The sequence below is a fragment of the Pseudorca crassidens genome, chromosome 2, assembly GCF_039906515.1.
Source record: "Pseudorca crassidens isolate mPseCra1 chromosome 2, mPseCra1.hap1, whole genome shotgun sequence".
Lineage (NCBI taxonomy): Eukaryota > Metazoa > Chordata > Mammalia > Artiodactyla > Delphinidae > Pseudorca > Pseudorca crassidens.
Genome location: NC_090297.1, coordinates 34,492,851 through 34,518,710, shown reverse-complemented (window position 1 = coordinate 34,518,710; position 25,860 = coordinate 34,492,851). Strand labels below are relative to the sequence as shown.

General features: G+C 38.6%; 1 protein-coding gene and 1 pseudogene across 8 annotated transcripts in view; both read right to left on the bottom strand.

Annotated features, from left to right (window-relative positions):
• Positions 1 to 25,860, bottom strand: part of CCDC30 (coiled-coil domain containing 30) — a 172,160-nt gene that overhangs the window by 68,656 nt on the left and 77,644 nt on the right. The window lies entirely within an intron of this gene.
• LOC137218599 (transmembrane protein 256 pseudogene) lies at positions 17,657 to 19,456 on the bottom strand (annotated as a pseudogene).

Here is a 25,860-nt window from a genome sequence, read left to right as displayed (position 1 = left end):
CCTCCCTAACCCACCCCTCTAGGTGGTCACAAAGTACTGAGATGATCTCCCTGCGCTATGCGGCTGCTTCTTACTAGCTATCTATTTTACATTTGCTGGTATATAAAAGTCCATGCCACTCTCTCACTTTGTCCCAGCTTACCCTTCCCCCCTCCATGTCCTCAAGTCCAGCCTCAATATCTGACTCTTTATTCCTGTTCTGCCCCTAGGTTCTTCATAAACATTTTTTTTCTTTAGATTTCATATGTATGTGTTAGCAATATAGTATTTGTTTTTCTCTTTCTGACTTCCTTCATTCTGTATGACAGACTCTAGGTCCATCTACCTCACTACAAATAACTCAATTTCATTTCTTTTTATGGCTGAGTAACATTTTATTGGATATATGTGCCACACCTTCTTTATCCATTCATCTGTCAATGGACACTTAGGTTGCTTCCATGTCCTGGCTATTGTAAATAGAGCTGCAATGAACATTGGGGTACATGACTCTTTGAATTATGGTTTTCTCAGGGTATATGCCCAGTAGTGGGATTGCTGGGTCATATGGTAGTTCTATTTTTAGTTTTTTAAGGAACCTCCATACTGTTCTCCAGAGTGGCTGTATCAATTTACATTCCCACCAACCGTGCAAGAGGGTTCCATTTTCTCCACACCCTCTCCAGCATTTATTGTTTGTAGACTTTTTAATGATGGCCATTCTGACTGGTGTGAGGTGATACTTCATTGTAGTTTTGATTTGCATTTCTGTAATGATTAGTGATATTCAGCATTCTTTCATGTGTTTGTTGGCAATCTGTATATCTATTGTCTATTTAGGTCTTCTGCCCATTTTTGGATTGGGTTGTTTTTTTGATATTGAGCTACATGAGCTGCTTGGAAATTTTGTACATTAATCCTTTGTCAGTTGCTTCATTTGCAAATATTTTCTCCCATTCTGAGAGTTGTCTTTTCGTGTTGTTTATGGTTTCCTTTGCCATGCAAAAGCTTTAAGTTTCATTAGGTCTCATTTGTTTATTTTTGTTTTTATTTCTATTTCTCTACGAGGTGGGTCAAAAAGGATCTTGCTGTGATTTATGTCATAGACTGTTCTGCCTATGTTTTCCTCTAAGAGTTTTATAGTGTCTGGCCTTACATTTAGGTCGTTAACCCATTTGAGTTTATTTTTCTGTGTGGTGTTAGGGAGTGTTCTAAATTCATTGTTTTACATGTAGCTGTCCAGTTTTCCCAGCACGACTTATTGAAGAGGCTGTCTTTTCTCCATTGTATATTCTTGCCTCCTTTATCAAAAATAAGGTGACCATATGTTTATATCCTGTTGCACTGATCTATATTTCTGTTTTTATTTCTGTTTTTGTGTCAGTACCATACTGTCTTGATTACTGTAGCTTTGGTGTATAGCCTGAAGTCAGGGAGCCTGATTCCTCCAGCTCCGTTTTTCTTTCTCAAGATTGCTTTCGCTATTTGGGGTCTTTTGTGTTTCCATACAAATTGTGAAATTTTTTGTTCTAGTTCTGTGATAAATGCCATTGGTAGTTTGATAGGGATTGCATTAAATCTGTAGATTGCTTTGGGTAATATAGTCATTTTCACAATGTTGTTTCTTCCAATCCAAGAACATGGTATATCTCTCCATCTGTTTGTATCATCTTTAATTTCTTTCATCAGTGTCTTATGGTTTTCTGCATACAGGTGTTTTGTCTTCTTAGGTAGGTTTATTCCTAGGTATTTTATTCTTTTTGTTGCAATGGTAATGGGAGTGTTTCCTCAATTTCTCTTTCAGATTTTTCATCATTAGTGTATAGGAATGCAACAGATTTCTATGCATTAATTTTGTACGCTGCTACTTCACCAAATTCATTGAATAGCTCTAGTAGTTTTCTGGTAGCGTCTTTAGGATTCTCTCTATATAGTATGTTATCTGCAAACAGTGACAGCTTTACTTCTTCTTTTCCGATTTGGATTTCTTTTATTTCTTTTTCTTCTCTAATTGCTGTGGCTAAAACTTCCAAACCTATTGAATAATTGTGGTGAGAGTAGGCAAACTTGTCTTGTTCCTGATATTAGTGGAAATGGTTTCAGTTTTTCACCATTGAGAATGATGTTGGCTCTGGGTTTGTCATATATGGCCTTTATTATGTTAAGGTAAGTTCCTTCTATGCCTACTTTCTGGAGGGGTTTTATGATAAATGGCTGTTGAATTTTGTTGAAAGCTTTTTCTGCATCTATTGAGATGATCATATGATTTTTAGGCTTCAATTTGTTAATATGGTGTATCACATTGATTGATTTGTGTATATTGAAGAATCCTTGCATTCCTGGAATAAACCCCACTTGATCATGGTGTATGATCCTTTTAATGTGCTGTTGGATTCTGTTTGCTAGTATTTTGTTCAGGATTTTTGCATCTCTGTTCATCAGCGATATTGGACTGTAGTTTTCTTTCTTTGTGAAATCTTTGTCTGGTTTTGGTATCAGGGTGATGGTGGCCTCGTAGAATGAGTTTGGGAGTGTTCCTCCCTCTGCTAAATTTTGGAAGAGTTTGAGAAGGATAGGTGTTAGCTCTTCTATAACTGTTTGATAGAATTCACCTGTGAAGCCATCTGATCCTGGGCTTCTGTTTGTTGGAAGATTTTAATCACAGTCTGAATTTCAGTGCTTGTGATTGGTCTGTTTATATTTTCTATTTCTTCGTGGTTCAGTCTTGGAAGGTTGCGTTCTCTAAGAATTTGTCCATTTCTTCTAGGTTGTCCATTTTATTGGCATATAGTTGCTTGTAGTAATCTCTCATGATCCTTTGTATTTCTGCAGTGTCAGTTTTTACTCTCCTGTTTCATTTCTAATTCTATTGATTTGAGTCTTCTCCTTTTTTTCTTGATGAGTCTGGCTAATGGTTTATCAATTTTGTTTATCTTCTCAAAGAACCACCTTTTAATTTTATTGATGTTTGCTATCATTTTCTTCATTTCTTTTTCATTTGTTTCTGCTCTGTCTTCATGATTTCTTTCCTTCTGCTAACTTTGGGGATTTTTGTTCTTCTTTCTCTAATTGCTTTAGGTGTAAGGTTAGGTTGTTTATTTGAGATGTTTCTTGTTTCTTGGGGTAGGACTGTATTGCTATAAACTTCCCTCTTAGAACTGCTTTTGCTGCATCCCATAGGTTTTGGGTCATCATGCTTTCATTGTCATTTGTTTCTAGGTATATCTTGATTTCCCCTTTGATTTCTTCAGCGATCTCTTGGTTATTAAGTAGTGTATTGTTTAGCCTCCATGTGTTTGTAATTTTTACAGATTTTTTTCCTGTAATTGATATCCAGTCTCATAGCCTTGTGGTCAGAAAAGATACTTGATATGGTTTCAATTTTCTTAAATTTATCAAGGCTTGATTTGTGACCCAAGATATGACTTATCCTGGAGAATGTTCCATCAGAACTTGAGAAGAAAGTGTATTCTGTTGTTTTTGTTTTTGGTTTTTTAAAATAAATTTATTTATTTATTTATTTTTGGCTGTGTTGGGTCTTCATTGCTGTGCACGGACTTCCTCTCATTGTGGTGATCAGGGGCCACTCTTTGTTGTGGTGCACGGGCTTCTCATTGCGGTGACTTCTCTTATCGCGGTGGCTTCTCTTGTTGCGGAGCATGGGCTCTAGGCTCGCGGGTTTCAGTTGCTGTGGCTTGAAGGCTCTAGAGTGCAGGCTCAGTAGTTGTGGCGCACAGGCTTAGTTGCTCTGCAGCATATGGGATCTTCCCAGACCAGGGCTCGAACCCGTGTCTCCTGCATTGGCAGGCATATTCTTAACCACTGTGCCACCAGGGAAGCCCTTTCTGTTGTTTTTCGATGGAATGCCCTATAAATATCAATTAAGTCCATCTTATTTAATTTGTCATTTAAAGCTTGTGTTTCCTTATTTATTTTCATTTTGGACGATCTGTCCATTGGTGAAAATGGGGTGTTAAAGTCCCCTACTATGATTGTGTTACTGTTGATTTCCCCTTTTGTGGCTGTTAGCATTTGCCTTATGTACTGAGGTTCTCCTATGTTGGGTGCATAAATATTTACAATTGTTATATCTTCTTTTGGATTGAGCCCTTGATCATTATGTAGTGTCCTTCTTTGTCTCTTGTAATAGTCTTTATTTTAAAGTCTATTTTGTCTGATATAAGAATTGCTACTCCAGCTTTCTTTTAATTTGCATTTGCATGGTATATCTTTTTCCAACCCCTCACTTTCAGTCTGTACAAGTCCCTAGGTCTGAAGTGGGTCTTTTGTAGACAGCATATATACGGGTCTTTTTTGGTATCCATTCAGCCAGTCTACGTCTTTTGGTTGGAGCATTTAATCCATTTACATTTAAGGTAATTATCAATATGTATGTTCCTATTACCATTTTCTTAATTGTTTTGGGTTTGTTATTGTAGGTCTTTTCCTTCTCTTGTGTTTCCTGCCTTGAGAAGTTCCTTTAGCATTTGTTGTAGAGCTGGTTTGGTAGTGCTGAATTTTCCTAGCTTTTGCTTGTCTGTAAAGATTTTAATTTCTCTGTCAAATCTGAATGAGATCCTGGCTGGGTAGAATAATCTTTCTTGTAGGTTCTTCCCTTTCATCACTTTAAATATGTTCTGCCACTCCCTTCTGGCTTGCAGAGCTTCTGTTGAACGATCAGCTGTTAACCTCATGGGGATTCCCTTGTATGTTATATGTTGCTTTTCCCTTGCTGCTTTTAAAATTGTTTCTTTGTATTTAATTTTTGGTAGTTTGATTAATATGTGTCTTGGGGTGTTTCTCCTTGGATTGGTCCGGCATGGGACTCTCTGTGCTTCCTGGACTTGATTAACTATTTCCTTTCCCATATTAGGGAAGTTTTCAACTATAGTCTCTTCAAATATTTTCTCAGTCCCTTTCTTTTTCTCTTCCTCTTCTGGTACCCCTATAATTCGAATGTTGGTGCATTTAATGCTGTCCAAAAGGTCCCTGAGACTGTCCTCAATTCTCTTCATTCTTTTTTCTTTATTCTGTTCTGCAGTAGTTATTTCCACTATTTTATCTTCCAGGTCACTTATCTGTTCTTCTGCCTCAGTTATTCTGCTATTGATTCCTTCTAGAGAATTTTTAATTTCATTTATTGTGTTGTTCATCTCTGTTTGTTTGCTCTTTAGTTCTTCTAGGTCCTTTTAAATGTTTCTTGCATTTTCTCCATTCTATTTACAAGATTTTGGATCATCTTTACTGTCATTATTCTGAATTCTTTTTCAGGTAGAATGCCTATTTCCTCTTCATTTGTTAGGTCTGGTGGGTTTTTACCTTGCTCCTTCATCTGCTGTGTGTTTCTCTGTGTTCTCATTTTGCTTAGCTTACTGTGTTTGGGGTCTCCTTTTCGCAGGCTGCAGGTTCGTAGTTCCTGTTGTTTTTGGTGTCTGTCACCAGTGGCTACAGTTGGTTCAGTGTGTTGTGTAGGCTTCCTGATGGAGGGGACTAGTGCCTGTGTTCTGGTGGATGAGGCTGGATCTTGTGTTTCTGGTGGGCAGGTCCCTGTCTGGTGGTGTGTTTTGGGGTGTCTGTGACCTTATTATGATTTTAGGTAGCCTCTCTGCTAATGGGTGCCATTGTGTTCCTGTCTTGCTAGTTGTTTGGCATAGGGTGTCCAGCACTGTGACTTGCTGGTGGTTGAGTGGAGGTGGGTCTTAGCGTTGAGATGGAGATCTCTGGAAGAGCATTCACCGTTTGGTATTATGCAGAGCTGGGAGGTCTCTGGTAGACAAATGTCCTATACTCGGCTCTCCCACCTCAGAGGCACAGGCCTGACATTCACTTGGAGCCCCAGGACCCTGTCAGCCACACAGCTCAGAAGAAAAGGGAAAAAGAAAGAAAGAAATAAAAAATAAAATAAAGTTATTAAAATAAAAAATAAAAATAATTATTAAAAATTAAAGAGTAATACAAAAAAGAAAAAAAAAAAAGAAAGAGAGAAGAGAGCAACCAAACTAAAAAAGAAATCCACCAATGAAATCAAGTGCTAAGAACTATACTAAAAAAAAACCCTAAAGGAAAAAACCAGACAGACAGAACCCTAGGACAAATGGTAAAAGCAAAGCTATACAGACAAAATCACACAAAGAAGCATACACATACACACTCACAAAAAGAGAAAATGGAAAAAAAAAAATATATCGTTGCTGCCAAAGTCCACCACCACAATTTTGGGATGATTTGTTGTCTATTCAGGTATTCCACAGATGCAGGGTACATCAAGTTGACTGGAGATTTAATCCGCTGCTCCTGAGGCTGCTGGGAGAGATTTCCCTTTCTCTTCTTTGTTCACACAGCTCCTGAGGTTCAGCTTTGGATTTGGCCCCGCCTCTGCGTGTAGGTCACCTGAGGGCATGTATTCTTCACTCAGAGGGGACGGGGTTAAAGGAGCAGCTGATTAGGGGGCTCTGGCTCACTCAGGCTGGGAGGAGGGAGGGGTACGGAGTGCAGGGCAAGCCTGCAGCGGCCGAGGCTGGCGTGACGTTGCACCAGACTGAGGCGCGCCGTGTGTTCTCTCAGGGAAGTTGTCCCTGGTTCACAGGACCCTGGCAGTGGCGGGCTGCACAGGCTCCCGGGAGGGGTGGTGTGGATAGTGACCTGTGCTCGTACATAGGCTTCTTGGTGGCTGCAGCAGCAGCCTTAGTGTTTCATGCCTATCTCTGCTGTCGGCGCTGATAGCCGTGACTCGCACCCGTCTCTGGAGCTCGTTTAGGCGGTGTTCTGAATCCCCTCTCCTCACACACCCCATTGTTTAATGGTCTCTTGCCTCTTGGGCAGGTCCAGACTTTTTCCCGGACTCCCTCCTGGCTAGCCGTGGCACACTAGCCCCCTTCAGGCTGTGTTCATGCCGCCAACCCCAGTCCTCTCCCTGGGGTCTGACCTCCAAAGCCTGAGCCTCAGCTCCCAGCCCCTGCCGGCCCTGGCGGGTGAGCAGACAAGCCTCTCCGGCTGGTGAGTGCTGGTCGGCACCGATTCTCTGTGTGGGAATCTCTCCGCTTTGCCCTCTGCACCCGTGTTGTTGCGCTCTCCTCCGTGGCTCTGGAGCTTCCCCCTGCCACCCCCCCACCCCGTCTCCACCAGTGAAGGGGTGTCCTAGTGTGTGGAAACTCTTCCTCCTTCACAGCTCCGTCCCAGAGGTGCAGGTCCCGTCCCTATTCTTTTGTCTCTGTTTTTTCTTTTTTCTTTTGCCCTACCCAGGTACGTGGGAGAGTTTCTTGCCTTTTGGGAAGTCTGAGGTCTTCTGCCAGCATTCAGTAGGTGTTCTGTAGGAGTTGTTCCACATGTAGATGTATTTTTGATTTATTTGTGGGGAGGAAGGTGATCTCCACATCTTACTCTTCTGCCATCTTGAAGGTCTCCCATTGAGAGGTTTTTAAGAGAGGGAGTAATATTATTCAATTTGCATTCTTCAAAGACCACTTTGGCTGTTCTATAGAGAATGGACTGGGAAAGAGGTATAGAAGCAGGGAAGCCAGTTAGGAAGATATTGTGATAGTCCCAGTGAGTGATACCAGTGTCATGGAGTAGGGTAGTGGCAGTGGAGATATAGATAGAAATAGACAGATTAAATATTTTATATTTTCATGGTAGAACTCACAGGAGTTGTTGATGGGTTAGAAGTGGGGAGGAACCAATGATGACTCCTAGTTTTGGCTTAATCAACTGTGTGAATGGAGGGGCTATTCACTAAATGGATTGGGCTGGGAAAGGAATACTTTCTTTAGAGGAAGAGCAAAAATATGTTTGTGAAATGGATATAAACTCACTGTCGAATTGAACTGGAAATGGAAATCAACTTGAACATTCATCAAACAATTCTTGATAAAGATAGTAAGGATGCAATGAGATGGTAAATGAGAGCATATTAGAAAAAATAAAGCTCATTAAGGCATTAACATCAAGGGGAAGCTGCCAGCTGTTCTGGCCCAAACTTCCTAATACAGCAAACCCAGGCTGAGTTCAGCTAAGCTCTGTAAGTTTGGGGCTGCCACTGGAAGTCCAACTCTGGCTTCAGCCTCAAGTACATAGTGGGAATAGTGGGAATTCTATTCATTCAAAACTTTTTGAGTATCTACTATGTGTCAGGTATTATTCTATACACTGGAGACAGTCCAGAACAAGACAGACTGGGGTTTCATTCTCCCTCCCATCTCACCCTCATGTTATGCATATACTGAGACTAAAGTCCTGAGCAATTTTTTAACTGCATAAAGCTCTTTTCCACAACAACTGACTTAGAAACCAAGTGTTCCAGCACCTTCTGGCCGTTGGGATATTTGTGACTATATCCTTTCCAAAGCAGATAAAGTAGTAACTTCTCCTGACTCAGGAGACTTGGGACCTCACCCAGTCCTGCCAATAACTTGCTAAGTGAATGACTGTGAGTGAAAGAGTCATTTTTGTTCTCTTGGTCTGAGACCTCTTCTGTGGAAAGAGAAGACTTAGTTAAATAAAGTGGTTCTCAAACTTATCTCAGCTGTGGACCCTTTCTCGAAGTAAAATCTTACATAGAGCTCCACATATGAAACAGCTAAGAGTGGATCTTTGGCTGAAATGGGAGCAGAAGGCTCACAGTCCCACTCATCAGGCTCCCCTCACCTCCCAAGGTAGTTTCTGAGCCCCCCTCCCCAGAGAGCTCAAAGTTTAGAAGGTAGAAGTTTGAAAACCACTAGTTCAGACGATCTCCTGCAGGTCCCCCCGTTCTAAGATTCCATTTCTCTATAACAAAAGCACTATAAACAGCAGAAAAACAAGACATAGTCCATTACCTTAAGGAGCTTAAAATCTAGTAGAGGAGATGTATTACAAGAATCAAGCAATTTGGCTTATTGAGCAGCTTCTATGTGCATGGGACCATGCTAGGTGTGCTGTGACACTTCCTACTTCTCTTCAGTTGAAGATTCTGGCTCATAGCATTCTGGCATCTTCTTCACCCCAAGTCCTGTCATTATCCTGGAAGATTCCAAGGTCCATATAGATCACCCACCAATGCCTTGACATCTCACTTCCTCAGTCTCGTTATCTCCAGTTACCTTGTCATCTCTCCCACTTTGCCAATTACTTGCATAACCACACTAAGGGTTGTATCATCAATAACTGCTTCTCTTCTGAAATACTAGAATTAGACATTTGGATTCCAGCTTTTCCTTTTTACATAATTTGTTCTCAGTGCAATCATAAATACCTTAAATTCCTTGTCCAGCTCCCTTTACTTGCTTCTTTATCCAATGCAGAGTCTACAGAGTTCATTATTTTAATCATTGTCCAAATAAAATATTCAATTCTCTTGCCCCATTGTCCTTCCACTCCATTTTTGTGGCAGAACCTCAACCCTGGATAAATTCAACTGTCTTCTCATGTCTATACTAAATGTTGCTAAACATAAATTCAGGGTCTCTGGCCTTGACTGGACCCTCCACAGTCAGCTTTCCTTTCCACTCCTGCTCTCCCCAGTCAGATTTCCTTTCCTTTCTCCACAGTGATTATTTCAAACTTTTTCACTCTCTTGCAAACTCTGATATTTCTATTCCTCTCCGACTTTCAGCAGATGACTTTGCTTCCTGCTTCACAGAGGACACAGAAACCATTGAACAAGTCCTTTGGTTTCCTGTCAAGTTAAAAACCCATTTGGATCCCTGTCCATCCTCCCTTTCTTCCTCCCGATACAATGGACAAAGTGGCCTACCTCCTGACTAAGGCTAGCTGTTTTCTGATTTTCTGAGTCCTAAACCTGCCCATTTGGGGACTCTTTCCCACCAGTATTTAAACATACACAAATTTCCTCTTAGCTTGGCTCCATAATCTTTTCTCCTCTTCACAAACTTTTTGGAAAGCGTTATCTACACTCACCATTTTCACATCCTCATCTCTCACACCCTCCTCAATTCACTCCCATTCACCATCCCATGGGATGGGATCTAGGAAACAATCTGTTTTCTGCCCTTCATTGGAACTACTCTTCTTAAAGACTCCAACCACCTTCTTGTTGCTAAATTCAGCAGTCACTTTTTATCCATTATTTTGTTTGACTCATTGGCAGTACCTGACACTCTTGACTACTCCTTTCTTCTTGAAATACTCTTTAGCCTGGCTTCTGTAACACACACTCTCCTGACTTTTCTCCTACCTCCCTGGCTGTTTTGTCCCAGTTTCCTGTTGGGAGCACTCCTTTTGTCCACATAGAGAGGTTTACCTTAGGTTTCTGCCTTTGAGTGTTTTTATCAACCAACATATGGGAACATCTTATCCATCTTACCATCTACTTATTGATGATTCTCAAATTTATCTTCAGCCCAGGCCTCCAAACCCATAAATCCAACTGTTTGTTGAACATCCACACATGGCTGTTCCAAAGACACTCCGAAGTCACTGTCTCAAAAGCTGAACTCCTCTCTCTGGTTTGACACCATCAAACCAGAAAATTAAGTCTTCCTTAACCTGTTCTCATACTCAAACCTCTGCCTATAGTACCTTCTTCCTCACTTCCTATACTCATTAATCCCTGAGTCCTGTTGACTCTGTCTCCTCTCAATTCCATCCTCACAAACACCATTACAATAACAGCCTCCTAACTGGTCTTGCTACCTTTGTTCTGGTACCAACCATCTACTTTCCACACAGCAGGCAGAGTGATTTTCCTAAAGCACAAATCTGTTTGTGTCTCTCCCATGTTACTAAACCCTGAAGGAGTTTCTTATTGTCCAAAATCCCTAGTGCTGACATTCATGTTCCTTCATGGTCAGGTCCCTGACTGCCTCCTCATTCTCATCATCTCCTTCCTCATTTCCTCTCTTCACACTCTAGGCTATAGCAGCATTGAGGTCACTTTTAGTTCCTCAAACAAATCGGCTTTTTCTTGCACATGTCTATCTCCCCTGAAAACTCTTCTCCCATCTTTTTCCTTGGCCCTTAAATTCTCATACTTTAGGACTCAATTTAATTTGTCACTTCCTTTAAGAATATTTTTTGGTTCATTAGCCTAGACCAGAACCCCTCCTTTGTGCTCCCATAGTATCCAATACTCCCTTGTTTAACTGTTTATCTTCCCCCATCAGGCAATATGGACCCTAAGGATAGGACCTGTGTCTTATTTTGTAGCTTCAGTATCTACCTACAGTACCTGGCACATGGTAGATATGCAATTTATTGCTGAATGTGATTGTGTAATGGATCTGTGATAAGGGGGGCTGGGAAGTAGGGCACAGAAGATAAGCAAGCAGGGAAACATTATGGGAAATGGACAGAGGAAAACATATGGCAGATATGTAGACTTCATTTCTCAGTCCCAGTGACGGGAAGCAGTTTGGACCAAGTCATGGAAACAGGTGGCAGCAAGGACTTCTTTACTTGAAGTGCAGTGTCTTCTTCATGGCAAGGTGCTCCACCTCCAAATGAATTCACAGCCTTGCTCCCTGGGGCAAGTATCTCTGCCAATTATCCCAAATCAGCTGAGTGGATTTTTGTCAGCTTTGATTATTAATGTCAAATTTTTCTCTGAAAAGCGTTCAGATTGGCCATTTCATCTCCAGTGACACTTACTTAGTCTAGACTACTATCTCTTCATTTGTGGCGAATATCCAGATTAACTGGTCTGTCTTTCCCCTCCAGTTCATCTCTATAACACTATTCTTGTGCTCAAAACTAGACTTTCTCCCCCATACAACAAACCTATATGTTGTGACCTGGCTTCTTGGCTCTTTGCTCCTGTGACAACTATTACACCTGTTCTCCACTATCTCTCCAGTATCTCTTCCCACTTCTGCAACTAGGTTTCATGACTGCAAATCATGGACTTAGAGCTCACTCTAAACTTAAAACCAGTTTTTAAGAGGGCATAAAATTCAGGGGCCCCAAACTGGCAAAACAATCTCTTCTATTTTAGAACATTTACAAAGATAAAAATTTGGCTACACCTAGGCAATATTTTCTCAGTTCACTGAGAAGGTATCCTTTAATATGGTATATAAGTAAAAACTGACATCTATTGTTTCCATTGGATGATCTATTTCTAGGTTTTTGCCCAGACAAAATTTGATTGCATCTATTAGTATTTGTGCCAAAACACAGTAATGCATTTGTCTAAGTCTCAAAAGTTTCTGTGTAAGATACTTTTGGTGGAAAAGTAGAAATACAAGAGTTAGAGGGCAAGATTAACAACAACAGCAGGAAAAAGGAAGAAAGAAAGAAAAAGAAAGGAAGGAAGGAAGAAAATTCTCAAAACAATTATCAGACATAATGTTAAATAAAAATAGCAAAAAACAAACCTCTCTGCAAAGTATAGTCTTAATTATTTAAAAAATACATATATATGTATGTATACAGAAAAAAGACAAGAAAGAAAAATAAGGACATTAACATCTCTCCCTGGGCGGAATTATGGGTTATTATAATCTCCTTATACTTTTCCATGCTTTCCAGATTTTCTAAAAAAGCATGTATTTATTTTTAAAAGCAGGAAAAATAGTTTAAAAATATAATAACATACCGAAAAACAAACTTTCTGGGGAATTCTTAGAACTAAGTTTTCTATGCACATCATTTGGAAATAAATGTCAAATTTTTATAATAATCAAGCCAAATAAAATGTACCCCCCAAATAATTAAAGTGATATGGGATTTTCTCAATTTACCAGAGCTCCTCTCTCTCTTCCTTTGGGCTTTGAATCTCTACTTCCAAAATTGGTACTTTAAACACAAGATATTTACAGATATTTTCAGTTGTAATTAAATTAGCTGCAGTTTTTCTCTCTACAGTAAAATGATTTAATTGCTCAAATTCTTCTGAAAGCTTCAAGACCTGTAAAGTTAAGTGAAAAGACAAATATTCTATTTTGCATATTTTTATGCATGCCTGTGAAAAAAATGTATTGATTCCATTAAATGCTTACATAATTATTGGCTTAAATAATATAAATTGACATCCAAATTGAAGTCTTATTCCAATTTCACAATTTGCAGTTGTTACATAATCTAATACATTTTTACCATAGGCACAAGAGTGCGTAAGTCTATGGTTTTAAAAAAAGGGGATATTTTTGGTCTCTGGGATTGGCTTCCCAGAGTGCTGTTTAGGGTTTCGTTCTATCTTTTAACAAGCAAAAAGATGTAATACTCTATTAGAGCTTTTACATTATTATCACATATTTTGTTCTCAAGTTTTGAGTGTACTTCATTGATTCATAAAAGCAATAATATACTATTGCAAGAAAACATTAAAAAGAATATTAGTTATGCATTACAGAGAACATATTTCTTCCAGTCTGCTCCTATTGGTTTGGAAACACTTGAACATATAAGGGCTCCCAGACTATCGTAGCGATTCTCAAACTTTAGTGAATAAGAGCATCACCTGAGGAGTTAAAAGAATGTGGTCTCACATCGCCACCCCACTCCTGAGATTCAGATCAGTGGTCTGGGCTGGGAAATGGGAATTTGCATTTCAAATAAGTCTCCCAGGTAATTCTGATGCAAGTGGATGCTTTGAGAATCACTGCTCTGCTGTGTGGTTTGGCAAAACATTTGTTCAGGTTTTTGTTTTGTTTTGTTCTTTGACAAACAGATTCCTTTCCTCAAAGATTGCTCTTTATATCTTCATATAAAATGAAAGAATGCCTCCAGAAGGCAGTAGAAAGGGTGGATGGGGGACAGTTCCAAGAATGGAAGATGAATCCCTCTCCAAGTATTGCACGAAGATAGACAAAAACCTGCCTGACTCTCATTCTGAGCCTCTCTGAAAATGCAAAGTTTTTATACTTACTGTGTTTGATTCTAAGAACACAATGGATTTAATTCTAAGGATCAATTTAGATTACTTAAAGGAATCCTTTTGGTCTCCTAGGCCTTTTCAACTTTCTGAAGAAAAATTACAGTGTGTGATATGGGTTATAATCCCATAAATCCATATAATCTTATAGGGACTATAACCTCTCCAGGGAGAAGATTGGTTTTACACTGAACCTTAGGAGATGGGAAGATACGGATAGGTGAAGAAGAGACTATAGCATATTTTAAGCATGATCAATATGGTCAAAGGTATAGTGTGGAACTGAGTATGGAGTATTTGTGCAGAAGTGAGGAGGATGGTCTTACTGGAGTAGAGGCTACAAGATGAGGAGCCAAGGAAATAAGATTGAGGGGGAGGGATCAGATTATGAAGGGACCTGAAAGACAAGAACTTCCTTAATGAGCTTGTATTATTTTTGTAAGCAGGATAACAGATTCCAAAATGCTACTTAATCACTGATTTTTATAGGCATTGTAAAAATTTAAACATTAAAAATAGTAAATGTTAGTTTCTTAAGAAGGAAAGAAAGCCAAACAGAATTTAGACTTGATGTTCCAGCAAACTGAGAATTGCTGAAGGTTTCTGAAGAGGAAGGTGACTTTGACACTAAGTGCTTTCTAGGTATTCAGGATTCTCACAGGACAAAGTTGGTGGATATCGTAGGTGGGCAGCTTTGCTCTTTATCATAAGACTTTTCATGGCACAGATGCTGTGCAACAGGACCAACTCTGTTCCACAGGCTCCTCCCTACCAAAATTTTATCCTGGTTACATAGCTCAGTCTCATAATCAGCCTATTCAAGTACCATAAAGTATTCAGTTGACTGTTCCACTTTACGTGTGAGGCCCTAGAGTAAGGAGGACAGAGCTTAGGCTGAGAATCACCAGGCAACTTGGTAGTTGTTTAATATCCCGAGTCTGGTGTTTGTTTTTGTAAACTGAGGAAGCTGGCCTACATGAACACACCCCTTTCCAGCCCACGTAAAACCACAGTCTATAAAACAGGGGCTTTAGTAAATACATAAAATACAATTTTTTTAAGCCACTCTTAGCAAGACTACCTTTAAGTCTAAAGCACTCTATGTTCTAAAGAGAAACTGGAATACAAATAAAGAATCAAACCTTCAAAATTGAAACTTTTAATGAGTAAAATTTTGTTGGAAACAGAATACATATAGTCTCAAAGTACCTCCCCACAAAATATTTATTGATTGCAAAGGGAACAGGAATAACTTTACAGTGGAGAAATCTGGCAGAGAGTACCATACCCAAAGTAAATAGAACAAAAGGATATCCTTTTGTCTTCTGATACAATGCACTGCGAAGGATATAACATCACTTATGTAGTATTCCTGCCAAAATTATGTAACCTAAATTATATTGTGAGGAAACATGAGAAAAATCCAAATTGAGGGACATTCTTCAAAATAAATGATTTGTACTCTTCAAAAATAGCAAAGTCATGAACAACAAAGAATGAGGAACTGTTGCAGATTCAAGGAGCTTTCGAGATGTGACAATGAAATGCAATGTACAGTCCTGGATTGGACCTTGGACTAGGAAAAAAAAATGTCCTTTTGCTATACAGTGGGACAATTAGTAAAATTTGAATACAAGCTGTCAATTAGATAATAGTACTATATTAATATTAATTTCCTGATTTTGAGACTTGTACTGTGATAAAAAGATGTCACTGTTTTTAGCAAACATACATGGAAACATTTAGGGGTAAAGGAGTATTATGTCTCTACTCTCTGAGGGTAGGAAAAGTATGTGTGTGTGTGTGTGTGTGTGTGTGTGTGTGTGTGTGTATGTGTGCGTGTGCGTGTGTGTGTGTGTGTGTGTGATGCAAGAGAGAGAGGCTGATAAAGCAAATGCGGTACCGTGTTAACATTGGGAGGGGTAAAAGTATATGGAAAGTCTTTATACTATTTTGCAACTTTTCTGTAAGTCTGAAATTATTTCAAAATAAAAAGTCTTTTAAAAGAGAGGGAGAGAAAACCAGATTACCAGGACAGTGATCTGGATCTCTGGTTTTATACTGTATTCTTCTCATTTCATTTCATTCTCTATGTTAAGTTTTCTGATGATATATTGAAAGACAAGATCCTTCAGCTGTACATTGTGATGAAAACTCATCTTGCTGACAAGGTCCCCAAAACAAAGCTTAGATGTAGGATGTGTCCTACATATCTATCCTCCCAGGCAGCGAACCCTATTTGCTGGACCTTTCCCTCCTTAGGTCACAGACTATTTGATCTATGTCCCAATCCCTCAGCAACTTACTCCCTGACTTCAGGGTAACAACTTCATATAGGATAAATTTGGCCTTGATTTAGTCCTCCACTTCACATGTGGTATTAAAATATAACTCAATATATTTTAACTGTTGTGTTCAAGCCTTTAGTCCTTCCTACCATTTTAATCAACATCAAGAGAGTGACTGAGGAAGGGAATTTTTCAACCAGGAGTTGATGATAACCTCATAGGTAGGACTCTAGAAATTACACTACTGGCAGTCTCTCCATTTAGTGTTGGACTAACCCTCATCTGGTAGTGCCGTTTTATACATGGGGAATGAATTGGGGTTGGGACATTTAAATATTTTCTGAATTCTAAGTATAAGCCTAATTTTCAGTATAATTGGGAAAGATGCTTTGATTCTAAGCCTTTAAAGTTGAAGACATTTTAGTAAACCTCTGTTTTTGCATTTTTTACTGTGGTAAAATATTAAAAAAATAACATTTACCATCTTAAACATTTTTTTTTTTTTTTTTTTTTTTTTGCAGTACGCGGGCCTCTCACTGTTGTGGCCTCTCCCGTTGCAGAGCACAGGCTCCGGATGCGCAGGCTCAGCGGCCATGGCTCACGGGCCCAGCCGCTCCATGGCATGTGGGATCTTCCCGGACCGGGGCACGAACCCGCGTCCCCCAGGCAGACTCCCAACCACTGCGCCACCAGGGAAGCCCATCTGAACCATTTGTAAGTGTGCACTTCAGTGGTATTAGATACATCCACATTGTTGTGCGTCCATCACCACCATCCACTCCCATAACTTTTTTCATTTTGTAAAACAAACTCTATACCTATTACATAACTCCCCAATTTTTCCCTCCACATAGCTCCTGGCAACCAGCATTCTACTTTCTGTCTCTCTGATTTTGACTACTCTAAGTATCTCATATAAGTGGAATCAAATAGTATTTGTCTTTTTGTGCCTGGCTTATTTCACTTAGCATAATGTACTCAAGGTTCATCCATGCTGTAGCATATTGCAGAAATACCTTTTTTTTAAAAAAGGCTGAATAATATTCCATTGCATGTATATACCACATTTTGCTTCATCATTCATTCATTGATGGACACTTGGGTTGCTTCCACATTTTAGCTATTGTGAATAAAGCTGCTATGAATATGTGTGTACAAATATCTGTTCAAGTCTCTGCTTTCAATTCTTTTGCATATATACCCAGAAGTAGAATTGCTGGATTATATGATAGTTCTATTTTTGAGTTCACCTTTTACATTATATATGTGCTTTAAAAACTAAGCCATTGGGAAGCTTATTTAAAGTAAAAAATTTATAGATTAATCCTAAGAGTGAAGTACTGGCTGAAGTCTGAATAGTTATTCTGAAATACAGCTTGATTTATAATCCACACTATAAGGCAATTTATTCTATAATAATAAAAGAAACTCCAATTTCCAAGTTATCTTTTACTGAAATTAGTTTCCTTTTATCTTATCCTCATAAAAGATACGTCATACATCAAACATTTAAATATGTAATAATTTAGTCTCACCTTTGTTTCTAATTCAGAATTCTCTCTTTGTAGCAGGTCATACGCTATTAAAAAATGGTCTCTGTCTTCTTCTGCCCCTGGAAGACTTTGAATTTCATTATAAAGGCATATAAGTTCTGACTGTGATTTTTGCAATTCCTGATTAAGAAATGACAATATTTAGTAGAATAAAATAAGACTTTCAATAGAAAAGGTATACTATTGCTAAAAAGGAATCTTTGAAATGATTCTGACAAATTTTTTGCTTTAAATATTTCAACCTGTCCTCTGGCAGACAGATTCCTTTCTTTAGTAAAGCAAAGATTCCTTAAATCAATTAATTAAACTAAGCATTCTTTTTCTAAATTTGCCTTTCTCTTTTAATGCCCTCCCTGCTCCAATTCTGAAAAAAAGTACCCAGAAATTAAACACAAGGAAACTCGAAGAGCCAAGGCAAGCCAGCCCAAGAGTAGCAGGCTCCCTCCTGCAGTGGCCAAAGTCTGGGCACTGGGGTCTCCACACAGAGCCTGGTAGTAAAAGCTGGTGGAGCATAAGATAGTTCTAGAAGCTAGCAGCAACCGGCCCAGAGGGGCTTTCTGCACAGGGGCAACCCTAACAGGGTCAGGCTGGGTAAGAAGTGTTGTTTGTTGGTCTTGTCAAAGAGCTCCTTCCCATAGACAACCAGGAACTGGGCTCCAAGTGCCCTGTAGGAGACCAAGCCTAAGGCCCTGGCTCTGGACAAGGCACCCAGGCAGTGGAAAGCAGCCCCTGGACCGGCCATGGTTATGGATGGTCACATGCCATAAGCATTCTTAATTTCTATCATTTATAGGTTCAAAGACTGGGTTTCTAGTTATCCCTACTTTACGCAAGGCTTGTATAGAGGTAAATCTTCAGCAGCTCCTTCATTAGTTATATTACCTGCTTTAAAATGTATCTTTTTAAAGTTACTTTTTATAGGACAGGTGCTGTGTGGTTTACCTGTAATCTTGTGACAACCCCATAAGGTAGGGTTATTGAAACTGAGGCTCAGAGAACTAAAGTGATCTGCCTAAATTCATATAGCCAGGAAGTGGAAAAGTTGAGATTCAAACTGTCTGACTGACTTCAAACACTGTGTTCTTCACTACAAATTACACTGTCTTACTTAATAATGCATATTCAGTGACTTAATCAACTAGTGTTTCCTCTAATCCTCTGATTTTTTTCCATATTCATGAGAGAAAACATTTCAGTTAGATGTAGATTTTAATCAAATTTCTGCATTGATGACATGGAATATGCAGTGTTTGACTGGTGGATGAGGTGGCCTGTGAGTCAGGCCATGGTGCCCTATGAAGGAACAGGTGACATAAAATTTATTTAGGAGAGGAGCTACTTGGTATATTCCTAAAGGCTTGAGATCAGAGAGGGAGGAAAGTGTTGATAAGGAAGGCACTGGGCAAAAAGGAAAGAAGGTAGGGAGTGGCCACCCAAAACCATAGCAAGAGGGCAAGTAGTATCAATGTCTTACCTCAGTTCATGGAAAATTCCTATAAGTCATCAGCATGGGATATAGAGTACTGTGCTAGCTCTCACCCACCCTGCAAACTGATTGTCACCATCCTCTAAATTAGTGATCTAGACTTCTATGAACTCACTTCCAGGTCTCTCTTCCAAATATAGGCTGGTATGTCTCCTGATAGACTTTTCCAAGATGGTATGACCAGCAGTTAAAAGGAGAGACAAGTCCGGGCCACTATGACCACCATAATAATCAAATCCCTTCTACTTAAAGGACTGTTTTTGGGTAGTGTTGGAACTCAGCCTGGAGAAACAACAGTCACCCCATTGTTACTGGTATAAATAATATTCTATAGCTATAATTTATTTTAAAATAAAAATGAATGATAACATGAAATCCCTAAATTACAAATGCAAAAAGAGGAAAATAACATCTTGAATGGCAAAATACCTCACTTTCAACTTTCAAAGCCTTCTGCACAGTATTAAGATCAGATGTCAATTGCTTTTTCCTTTCTCTCTCTTCTGACAACTCACTTTCAAATAGTTCAATTTTTTCTTGGCTCATTTTCAATATCTGCAAAAAGTATTTTACATAATTAATTCTATATACAATAATCATATATACTATAAGTTCTGATAATACTTTTCTGCCTAAACAATTATAAAGTCATCTAGGGGAGAGACAAACCTGGGAAAAAATAGTTCATGGTACCATAGCTCATAAGATAGGTTTTCCTCTCTAAGCCTGTTTTCTCAACTGTAAAATGGAACTAATACTTGTCCTGTGTACATTATAGCCATCAGAGTAGGAGTCAAATGTGATTTTGAAAGTATTTTGTAAGTTTTAAGCACCTACCAAATATAAGGAATTTTTATTTTATTTGGTAAGAATTTTAGCTTACCAAATTGATGATAATAATAATAGTAATTTCAAAAATAATGAGAGCAACGACTATTTTATTTAGTGCTTAGCATATGTCAGACATTGTAGTAAATGCTTTACATGTATTATCTAATTTTATTTCCCAGTACCCCTATGAGATTAGAACTATTATTGTATTCTTTTTTAGAGACAGCATAAGTGAGGCTCAGATAGATTAGGTAATTTGTGCAGGGTCACACAGTCAGGACTGGGATTCAAACCAAGGCTGATTTATAAGCCCTTGCTCTTTTTTTTTTTTTTTTTGTAGGTACTCGGGCCTCTCACTGTTGTGGCCTCTCCCGTTGCGGAGCACAGGCTCTGGATGCGCAGGCTCAGCGGCCATGGCTCACGGGCCCAGCCGCTCCGCGGCATGTGGGATCTTCCTGGACTGGGGCACGAACCCCTGTCCCCTGCATCGGCAGGCGGACTCTCAACCACTGCGCCACCAGGGAAGCCCGCCCTTGCTCTTATTTTATTTTATTTAAAAAAACTGAGGTATAATTGACATAGCACATTATATTAGTCTCAGGTGTACTACATAATGATTCAATATTTGTATATTTTGCAAAATGATCACCACAATAGTTCAGTTAACATCCATCATCACACATAGTTGTGACTTTTCCCCTACTTTCAAATATGTAATACAATCTTATTAATTATAGTCACCATGCTGTACATTATATCCCCATGACATTCATTTTATAATTGGAAATTCATACTTTTTGATTTCCTTCATCCATTTCACCCACTCCCAACCCCTTGCTTCAGGCAACAACCAATCTGTTCTCTACATCCATGATTTTTTGTAATTTTTTTTTTTACGATTCCACATGTGAGATCATATGGTATTTGTCTCTTTCTATCTGACTTATTTCATTTAGCATAATTCCCTCAAATTCTGCATGTTCCTCAATTCTGCATGTTGTTGCAAATGGCAAGATTTCAGTATTTTTAATGGCTGAATAATATTTCATTGTGTACATATACCACATTTTCTTTTTCCATTCATCCCTTGATGGACACTTGGGGTGTTTCCATGTATTTATTATTGTAAATAATGCTGGAATGAACGTGAGGGTGCATATCTTTTCAAATTAGTGATTTTGTTTTCTTTGGATAAACAGCCAGAAGTGGAATTGCTGGATCATATGGTAGTTCTATTTTTAATTTTTTGAGAAATCTCCATAATGTGCTGCACCAATCTCCATAGTGGCTGCACCAATTTACATCTCCACCAACAGTGCACAAGGGTTTCCTTTTCTCTACATCTTCACCAACACTTGTTATTTCATGTCTTTTTGATAACAGCCGTTCTAACAGGTGTGAGGTGATATCTCATTGTGGTTTTGATTTGCATTTCCCCGATGACTGGTGATATTGAACATCTTTTCATGTGCCTGTTGGCCATCTGTATGTCTTCTTTGGGAAAATGTCTATTCAGACTCTTGGCCCATTTTTTAATCAATTTTTTTTTGCTATTGAGTTGTATGAGTTCTTCATATATTTTGGATATTAACCCCTTGTCAGATATATGATTGGCAAATATTTTCTCCCATTTGGTAGATTGTCTTTTCATTTTATTGATACTTTCCTTTGCTGTGCAGAAGCTTCTTAGTTTGACATAGTCCCACTTGTTTATTTTTGGTGCAAAAAATCATCACCAAGACTGATGTCAAGGAGCCTACCACCTGTTTTCTTCTAGGAGTTTTATGACTTTAGGACCTACATTCAAGTTGTTAATCCATCTTGAGTTTATTTTTGTGTATGTGTATATAGTGCTCCAGTTTCATTCTCTTGCATATAGCTGTCCAGTTTTTCCAGCACCACTTATTGACGAGACTGTCCTCTCCCCATTGTATACTCTTGGCTCCTTTCATAAATTAATTGACCGTATATGTGTGGATTTACTTCTGGGCTCTCTGTTCTGTTCCACTGATCTATGTGTCTGTTTTTATGCCAGTACAATAGTGTTTTGACTACTACAGCTTTTAAGATAGTTTGAAATCAGGGAGCATAATGTCTCCAGCTTTGTTGTTCTTTCTCAAGATTGCTTTGGCTATTCAGGGTCTTTTGTGGTTCCAGACAAATTTGAGGACTATTTGTTCTATTTCTGTGAAAAATGCCATTGGGAATTGTGATAGGGATTGTACTGAATCTGCACATTGCTTTGGATAGTATGGACATTTTCACAATATTAATTCTTCCAATCCATGAGCATGGAATATCTTACCATTTATTTGTGTCTTCTTCATTTCTTTCATCAATGTTTTATAGTTTTCAGTGTATAGGTCTTACACCTCTTTGGTTAAATTTATTCCTAGGTATTTTATTCTTTTTGATGCAATTGTAAATGTGATTGTTTTCTTTATTTCTCTTTCTGATATTTGTTTGTTATTATGCAATAGATTTTTGTGTATTGATTTTGTATGCAACTTTATTGGATATATTTACTAGTTCTAACAGTTTTTTGTTTTAGTCTTTAAGGTTTTCTGTGTATAATATCATGCCATCTGCAAATAGTGACAGTTTTACTTCTTCCTTTCCAATTTGGATGCTTTTATTTCTTTTTCTTCTCTGATTGCTCTGGCTAGGACTTCCAATACTACATAGAATAAAAGTGGCAAGACTGGGCATCCTTGCTTTATTCCTGATCTTAGAGAAGCAGCTTTCAGCTTTTCACTGTTGAGTATGATGTAAGCTGTGGTCTTGTCATATATGGCATTTATGATGTTGAGGTACATTCCCTCTATACCCACTTTGTTGAGCGTTTTTATCATAAATGGATGTTGAATATTTTCAAAAGCTTTTTCTGCATCTATTGATGCATAGTATAATTTTTATCCCTCATTTTGTTAATGTGTTGTATCACACTGATTGATTTACAGCTGTTGAACCATCCTTGCAGCCTTGGAATGAATCCTACTTGGTCATGGCGTATGATCCTTTTAATGTATTGTTGAATTCGGTTTGCTAATATTTTGTTGAGGATTTTTGCATCTATGTTCATCAGGGAAATTGGCCTGCAATTTTCTTTTCTTGTGGTTCCTTGTTTGGTTTTGGTAACAGGGTAATGCTGGCTTCATAAAATGAATTTGAAGGTGTTCCCTCCTATTTTTTGGAAGAGTTTGAGAAAGATTGGTATTAATTCTTCTTTGAATGTTTGGTAGAATTCACCAATGAAACTGTCTAGCTGTTACTTTTATTTATTTTTTATTTATTTTTATTTAAAAATATTCATTTATTTATTTATATTTACTTATTTTGGCTGTGCTGGGTCTTAGTTGCGGTACACAGGATCCTTAGTTGCAGCATGCGGACTCTTAGTTACAACATGCAGACTTCTTAGTTGCAGCATGCAGACTCTTAGTTACAGCATACATGTGGGATCTAGTTCCCTGACCAGGGATCAAACCCAGGCCTCCTGCACTGGGAGCATGGAGTCCTACCCACTGGACCACCAGGGAAGTCCCTAGCCCTTACTTTTAATATCTACTTCATTCAGAATTGCCAAAGTGTATTTTCTTTTGTGTAGAAAAACCTATTAGGAACTTAATTTGAGGTCAAAATGCAGCCTACAGTGAGAATCGAGAGAACTTCCTTAATATTGCCATGAAGCTGCAGAATCTTCTCCACTGGCAGAGCAAACCTGTCAAGTGAACTAACTGCATATTTGGATTGGCCAGTCAGGGAGCAGTATGAACTTGACAAGTCCATACTCTCTAACTTGGGAATTGCGTAATGATATGTCGGAAAAGAGTCCTAGCAGATCTGTCCTACTATTTAGCAACAGTGGGACCCTGAGCCAGTTACCTAACTTTTCTTAGTCTCAGTTTCCTCCTCTGAAAAATAGGGATATTTTTCACCTCGATTGTACAAAGTATATGTAAATGGCAGTTTACATTATTATTGGATTGTTCTGAATTTTCACATTTACTCTTTAGTTGGACAACACCTTTAAATCATCCTTACAATTTCAACATACTAGTTTATCCTAAATACATTTTTAATGAGCTCCTTCCTGAATGACTAATCCTGGAAGGTTTTCTGTAACCACTGATCACAATCATAGGATGTAGATCTACCATACATTTTGTCTATTTCCAGTAATTCTTAAGCAACCTTATGGAGTCTGCCTCATTTGTATTAGAAAATGTAACTGAAGATGATCTTTTTATTTCTTACCTCATTCAAATCTTGTACTTTCACTGTCTCTTGACCTTTCATACTGGTTTCTCGTCTGTCTTCCTATATTACTGATAATTCAGGCTCTAAGAGGGAAATCTTAATCCAAATAAACCATCAGTTAAAATACATACGCGGGCTTCCCTGGTGGCGCAGTGGTTGGGAGTCCGCCTGCCGATGCAGGGGACACGGGTTCGTGCCCCGGTCCAGGAGTATCCCACATGCCGCGGAGCAGCTGGGCCCGTGAGCCATGGCCGCTGAACCTGCGCGTCCAGAGCCTGTGCTCTGCAACGGGAGAGGCCACGGCAGTAAGAGGCCCACGTACCGCAAAAAAAAAAAACACACAAAAAACAAAAAAACCACATATGCATATGTGTTACTTTTAAAAAATACTGAAAAGATAAGCTACATTTCTTAAGTGTCTTTTCCAGAGGCTACACCCCTGAAATCTCCCTTACCAACAAGTTTTACCTTTTTTCTGGTCTTGGATCCTTTGAAGAGTTGCTTTATTATATATTTGAGCCCTTGCTCTGTTTGCAACTTAAAAGGGAACAAGTACTATTAGAGAAACATACTAGAGAATCCTGATAATTCTGAATTAATCAAGCTGATAATTTACCTTATTTTTTTTAACTTTACGGAAGTAATTTGTTATTGTTGATTGGCCCAGTAACAAATGCAAAGGAGGTTTATGAGTATTTAGATGTAATTCAGAAACAGAAGACACCAACATTGATATACTTATTACTTTTATTCAGAATTAGGTTTCAAAAGAAACTTCAATTTGAAGTTTTTAATTTAATTCAGAGATAAAAATATTCCTTTACTTAGGCTGAAGAAAGGAAAGAGTTGATTCACCAAAGATTTTTATCTAACTAAATTTGGGGGAAAGTATTCTGGAGTTTGCCTATATTTCTAGGTTCATAACTTACTGCTAGATGTGTATTTAACCTACAGATTAAAAAAATAAATTCATTAGTTTAGTAAAGCTGGTTATCAATAATTTACCTTTCTCGTGTTTAATATCAATGAAACAGAAATAGCGATCCCAAATTGATGAGTTAGAAAAAATGGGGAATGCTACTGGAAAAACGGATGCTAAAACCCAAGTGTAACTTTTATACATCCTCCTGTCCAGCGGTATGGACAAAACACCTACTTAAAAATCATGTTGACTTAGTAGCAGTGCACAAGGATATAGGGAAGGATATATCTTTTCCCCAGATCAGCTTCTCCCTCTGCATTAGCTGCCGTCTGCACTGGCGAACGTTTCTGCACATCCACACATGACATGCTACTTAGTCCCACCCTTACCACCTGTGATTTCCCAGTGCCAAGTGCAGGAAATGTTTCAACTCTTAAAAATGAAAACTCCCCCCATTTCTTTTGTGTTTTCTCAGGACAAGAATGTCATGTATTTTAATGCTATAACTTTTAAGAGATAGATTTTCAAAAGAATGTATATTTGAAATTTACCATAATTTGTGGCACACTAAATACAGTCATGCATTTAGGCAATTTATGTACTTCATGAGACCGACGATCAAAGTTTAAAGCAGAAAAACACAGGGAAGGGGCCGCAATAATGTGAGAAATGAGCAATGGGATATACAGACCTCTAGGCAGCTGAAGGGAGCCTCCTACCTCACCTGTCAGCCA